Consider the following 7,031-nt stretch of genomic DNA (forward strand, 5'->3'; position numbering starts at 1 on the left):
TTTATTTAGAGCAACATCATTAGGCAAGAGTAAAGTAGATTTAATAAAAGTGTAAGAACAAAAATAACAATTTTGAAAAAAGCTAGGTGGGCTTGATGGTAAAATATTTTTTGAAATAGAATCGTCGCCTCTTGCGGAACTTTCTCGGAGAGCCATAAATACCAGCGTCAATGTTTGTGTAATATAAAATGTCGTTGAATAATTCCATTGTCATTCAGGTGTGTTAGGAGAGCTCTTATAAATTATAAGAACGATGCTTCTTGAACTATTAAACAACGATAAAATCTTGTTTGATCCTGACTAATGGAACTAATCGAACTCTTGCTGTGAAATAAGAGTTGAATAAATGAGCGTGTCTTTCATAACGCTTGTAGATTACGACTTCTTTCATGACAAAATTAAAAATTCTGTTCAATAATAACTTGCTTCTTTCGAACACGAATTATTTTCCGTTCAAATACCACCGACTATTTATCTTCGACTAATTAGTAGCTAATTAAGTGGCTACTCCTTAATTTCGACACAAAAATGCGACTTTTATGTTAGTTAATTATGCTCCGAGGTGGTGGCCGTTTTAGAATGTTTCACTAGTTGTGTCGAGAGTGAATTTTAGTTATTTAAATGGAATTAATTGAGGCGAAGAGATGATTTTGGACGTGTCGTCAGTGTTTATCAGTTGCGAAACTGAGAAGTGACTAAATAGATTGCTTCATTAAGCTAATAATTAAGAAAATATGCCAAAAAATGTGGAACTCTACCAGAAATAAGATATCTGATAAGGTGGAACAAGCAGAGAATTTCCTTTTAAAACGCTTACATAATCTCGAGCTTTCAAGTTGGAAATTATCTGAACCGCTGAAGAGAAGTCCTTAAAACTGAAATAATGTTGATTCGAATTTCAGAGAGGTGCATTAATTGCTTGAAGAAATAATATTTCGGTACGGAAGCAGAATTCTAATTTATTTTATTTAATTTCTCATTAAGGTTTTTCCGCAACGTGTAATTTTAAAACAATATTATTTCAAACTTTTCTGTAATTTTTAAATGGCGCTAATCGCCTCCGGGCACGTGAACGTTTCCCATTTTACTCTACCCACTTTTTTACTTGTATTGCGATTTTTCTCTCTAGCACACACACATTTAAAAATGTCTCTTCCATCATCATCAGATAGAGATTTATGAAGTTGCGACCGCATTGTGGCCAACAAATCGACAGAAACGCTTATAAAAGTTCGATTAATTTCTTTGTAGAAAGCTCCAAAGAATCTACGGTTTTGTTCGCTTTTTACAACGAGAAAATCCACTCCAAATTAAGTATCTGTTGCCCAATTCCTAATCCGGTAGCTATTTTGTTAATCAATGTCAAATGTATCGTCAATAACCTGATTAGATCGTTTTTAGTAAAGTTTTAAAGTTTTGTTGCAATAAATTAGAGATATTGTTAACAAATGCAAAAATTTTCAATTATTTTAATATTTAGGCTGAGAAATTTAATGTTAGTGGTTTTAGGATGAATTTAAACTATAATCTACATTACAGCGGAGTGTTATTTTTCCCCTAAGAGCAATAATAAACTGCTTCTGACGAGATATTTATTAAAGGTCGATGGTGTTAATTGACGGGTACCATAGCACCAATATTTCTGAACTTGTCCCATAATAAAAATCGATAAAGCGCGTAATGATAGCGTGTATGCACAAGCGATTAAAAATTCGATACTGTAATTATATAGGTGAGGCATCGAAGCTAATCCAAGATTGACAGGATAACTGTAGATTTGTTACGGTAACCACAGGACGAAAAAAAAAACTTTTTAATTAAACTATAACGCACGTACCCTTTATAAATCACCATATTAACGATGGAAAACCACGCGGACCAATTTCCTTGAGAATTTCATTATCTCGCTTCCTTCCCCGCACATTTTTTTAGTTTTTCTCCCTTATACAGTAATTTATTTTATTTACAGACGTACATCTTCCTGTCTTACAAAAACCTATGCTACTCCAGCTTAAGACTTGGAATGATATGACCTAATTAAGAAGAAAAACTTTCCAGTTTTGTTAAAATTGTACGAGTCAAGTGCGCAAGTAACGAGCTCTTTTTTCACTTGCGCTAAGTACTCTTTAGGATAATGAGCGGTTTTGCGATGTTGTATCGAAAGCGACCGATTTTAATGAGCAGATGATATTGCTCATAACGAAATGTTAATGTTTGTGCACGCGGTTGTATAACGTTTCAAATGTGGATTAAAATCGATCATTCGGGCAAATCTCGTTCCGTGTTACTATCGATAATTAAAGCGGTTTGTAATTATTAGTTCGCCACATCTATTAGTTACCCGCCCTTGTTTACACTTTTTCGCGCAAAACACATTTTTATGGAAGAAGTTGCGATTCATTAAATCCAGCATTTGGGTTTTGTTTTCTCACGGTGAAAACAATTCCCAACTCCCGGATCATAATTCTGATGTAGAATTTCGCAAAAGAAATAAACGACTTCAAAGTTTGAGGCAAAAAATACATGTAAATAACCGGGAAGTTCCGACTTTTGTTGCAGCCTCACTAATTTTTAAACTAAATACGGCTTTTACAACGGGAGCGAAAATTGATTGAAAATTTTCACCACGTGAAAACTGGAAAGACGAAGGCTTGTGAAGGCAATTCTCCACCGAACAAGTTTTTTAACTTGAATCCCTTAAAGTTAGTTTTATATTAGAATTTTATGCATGATTAAATTTTTAAAGTTTCAGTAAAGTCGAGACGAGTTCTCGGGATAAAACGGCAAATAATAACAAATTGACAACAACCATTTTACTGTAGTATTTAAATTATTTACAAAAGGAGAGGAAAATATTATGGAACTTTTAAGTTGCGTTCGAGCAAGCGACCCATCATATTCATACTGGAAAGTTTGAATTTATTATCACGGCGTTATTATTAAACGTAAACTTTCTTTTGATATTGTAATTTCATGTTCAAGATCCTTACCAAGCACTTGGCTCGTTCAGGAATCAAACTCATTTGAGTTAATTAAATAATTCCGAAATGAACTAGAAGATTGAATCTGCTAAATATTTTATTGGGGACAGTATAACAAAAACCACAGCGGGTTGGTAAAGTCCATTATTAATCCCTTAACTGTCATAAATTTGCACAAAATGATTTAATTGGTTTACTATTTTTTTACTATATGTACATGTGATTTTTTTTGGAATTCCTTATAGTAAGTACAAATTAATAAAAAATTAGTTAATTTTTTTATTTCTCAAATAATATAAGCCAATAAAGTTTTCGTTTTCGGCAACAAACACTTCAAAGTTTGGAAAAAAATTGTAGTTATTGTACGTACATTCAGATCACTTTCATAAAAACCATTGTGGTGGAAATTGGGTACTCTTGACATTAACTTCTATATGAGTTGTCATGGTAACAGGTTAGTCAATTCCACCACAATGGTTTTTATGAAAGTGAACCGAAAGTATATGAAGATCAGTTCTTCACAACTTGTTAAATATTTTATGTATCTTTGTCAATTTTTCTTCTATTTTCAACTTTCTTTTAATTTTCTAATTTTTTATCTCTTCCTCTTTAATGGGCACATACTAGGTTGAAGATGTTGACAGTTACCAACGAAAAATATTCTTTTATAATTGTTAACATTTCTAGGAAAAACTCTGTGAAAGTCGAAATAGAATAGAAAGTTCTCAGCACTCCACTTTGAAAAATCTTTAGATAATACAAACTGATGTTTTTTTAATGTAACGGGATTTTTGGACGTATCTATTGTTTAATTACCAGACAAGCGAAAAAGCATTAAAATGTTCGGCTTGTGTTGTGAAATCTTTATTTTTTCTTGTAGCAATCTTGCTCCGAATTAGTTCCAGTTTCTTTCGTCTCTCGTCCCGAAATCTCGTTAAATAAACGAAATTTGGCCTAAACGCCTCGAATATAATTATCCACTTGTCGATGTAAACACGGTAACTCTTATCGGTCCGATCTCGATCAATTTCCCAGACATCAGCAGGACCGGACGGAGGCTCACAAAGGCTCAAGACGGGGCGCCACGTTCTGAGCGTGTCCTCGGGGAAAACAGCCATACCTCCGCTGCTATAATTATGTATCCGAGCCGCGAACCTAACCATCTTATAACACCCCGTTTAAACAACGAGTAATTACCGTGGACGCGACTTAAGTGGCCTCCAGTCACGCACTCTTCACGCTCCAGAGTCTGGTTAGCATCTAAATACTGACACGTCTTATTATAAAACACCTTATCATTACAAGACACCGTGCGAATCCTCAACAGCCACCTGCGCTATCCCTAAATCACGATCCGAGAAAAAAACACCAAAACTGGTGAAAAATTACTTAAAGAGGTGTGTAATTTTAAATCACAAAGACGGGAGAGGAATTATGGAAAATTGGCCTTAATAATGAGCGCCGTAATCATACATTTAGGGCCAGGTTTGCATCAATAGTGACTCGACTGTTTTTGTGTAATTATCAGCTACTGGTTTTGCGTTTCTTCCAGAAAACTCGTAATTGAAACGCTCATCAGCATTAACTTGTTTTATCTTTAACGACCACTTCCATTCCTTGTTTTATATTTTTCTTTCTTGCAAGCGCAATTTTTTGCATCATCGGTGGTTAATCAGCAATTTGGTGAACACGGCTAATTGGTAAATATTTGCTAATTACAACAATACATCTGTATGTTTTGGTGAACTGTTAATTGCAAACGTGGCATTTGGCGTCACTTTCCTCTTAAATTAATGTAACTTGCGGACAATAGTTTTCGCAACTACCACCACTGTAATAATAGTTTAAGATACTGCGGTAGAGAGTAACCATGCATAAGTAATAGAACATCTTGACCTTTTCAAACCCATCCCTTAACTTTGTTACGGATCAAACTTGTCTCAGAGGATTACACAATTTCGCATTCAACTTTATGACGGTGAATTGTAAAAAATACAGCAACATTTTATGCTTTGTTTTGATTATTTATTTTAGTTGCTTGTTATTACCACACAAATTGCAAAAATGTAGGCCAACCACAATGGAAATTCATAAAGTATTTTTAAAAGAGTCATTTGTGAGGCGATAACACATTTCAGCGTCATTTGTGCGAGATAATGAAATTCAATATCCTCATTTGCATTGAACTGTAAAAATGTTAATAATCTTGCAACTTATAAAGGTTTGTTGTTTTATGTTTCCCACTGTTTTAAATATTCAATCGTCGCTTTTGCATCATCGAGTCGGATACGGCAAAACTTTTTTGAATTTTTTTTATTTTCTCATTTACGGCTAAACTATTCTAAAAAGTGGAACTATTTTGATTCATACCTGTGCAAAATGATCCGGGGAATCGATTGAAATAAAAAAAAGCGCCAAATTCCCAATAGTTTTTTAGTTATGAATTTTTGAGTATATGATCTAATTTTTGCTTTTATTTGCATTTTCTCGAAAACTATAAGTCGGACAACAATAATCTTTTTTGCAAATGATAGATCATTAAAAGGGCTTTCCAACGATAATACACCTCATGGGGTTATCTCGGATAGTTACGGAGCTATTGCTCGAGAAATGTTCCGGGTACCCAAAATCGACAAAAACAGCGACGAAAATTGAAAAAATCAAACATCAAAAAATCGAACATATGGACTTTTTGTGGACTTTTAACAACTTTTGTGGGTTGTTAAGACATGTAGAAGTCCATAAAAATTTACTGGAGTGAGTTTAAAAAAAAATTTTTTTTCACCTCTTTGAAGGTAAGTGTATTATTACTCAGGAAATTTTAGCAAAAAAAATCAAATTTTTAAATCTCATCAAAAGTTCGTATAATACAGAAAATGAGCCGCTGAATTCAATGGAACAAACCGCATTGCTCTACGACTTTTAGTTTTCTTTTTATGAATTTATTTAATGAAAATCTTTGATCGCCTCTGTAGCCGGAACCGTTGCCCGGAGCGGCTCCGGGTTTAGTCGAAAAAATAGATAAAATTAAGCGCTATCAGATGATTTTTTGTTCGTTGCTCTAAGTCTTACAGTTTCCGAGAAAAACGCAAAAAAAGGTTTCCATTTTCACTTTTTTTCAATTTTCAAACGCCGATTACGGCCAAACTAAAAGAGCTAGAAGAAAACGGTTTGTTCCATCGTAAAGAGCACATCAAAATCTATAAGATGGAATAGGTTTCATTTGATTTTGAGACGCTTTAAAAATTATGCGATTTTAAAGGGAGGGTGTTAACTTTTTTTAATTTTTTTTATTTTTTCAATTACGGCTAAAGTATTCTAAAAAGTGGAACTGTTTTGGTCCATACCTATGCAAAATGATCCGAGGAATCGATTGGCATCGAGAAAATTGCCAAATTTCCAATAGTTTTTTAGTTATGAATTTTTTAAAATTTTATCAATTTTTACATTTAGCAGCAATTTGATCGAAAACTGTTAGTCGGAGAACAATAATCTTTTTTGAAAAAAATAGATAATCTAAAGACCTTTCCAACGATAATACACTTCATGGGGTTATCTCTAATAGTTCCGGAGCTATTGCTCGAGAAATGTTCCAGGTACCCAAAACCGACAAAAACTGCGACGAAAATTGAAAAATCAAACATTAAAAAAATCGAACATATGGACTTTTTTGGACTTTTAACAAATCTAGAGGGTTGTAAAGGCATATATAAGTACGAAAAACTATGATAGAACGAGTTTAAAAAAAAATATTTTTTTCGCTTTCTTGAGAGTAGTGTATTAACTCAAGAAATTTTAGCAAAAAAAAATCAAAATTTTAAATCTCGTGAAAAGTTGGTGTAATACAGAAAATGAGTCGCTGAATTCAATGGAACAAACCGCATTGCTCTTCGGCTTTTAGTTCTTGAGTTATAAATTTTTTGTTGAATAAAATTTTTTACTATGAATTTAAAACATTGAACTTACTGATTTTTATTGTAGTTTTAACATTTCGGGTGGTTTGAAAAGGTATAAAATGGTCTTTCAAACTTTGTTACAGTGTGTCTAAAT

This window comes from Tribolium castaneum, chromosome 1, assembly GCF_031307605.1.
Source record: "Tribolium castaneum strain GA2 chromosome 1, icTriCast1.1, whole genome shotgun sequence".
Taxonomy (NCBI): Eukaryota; Metazoa; Arthropoda; class Insecta; order Coleoptera; family Tenebrionidae; genus Tribolium; species Tribolium castaneum.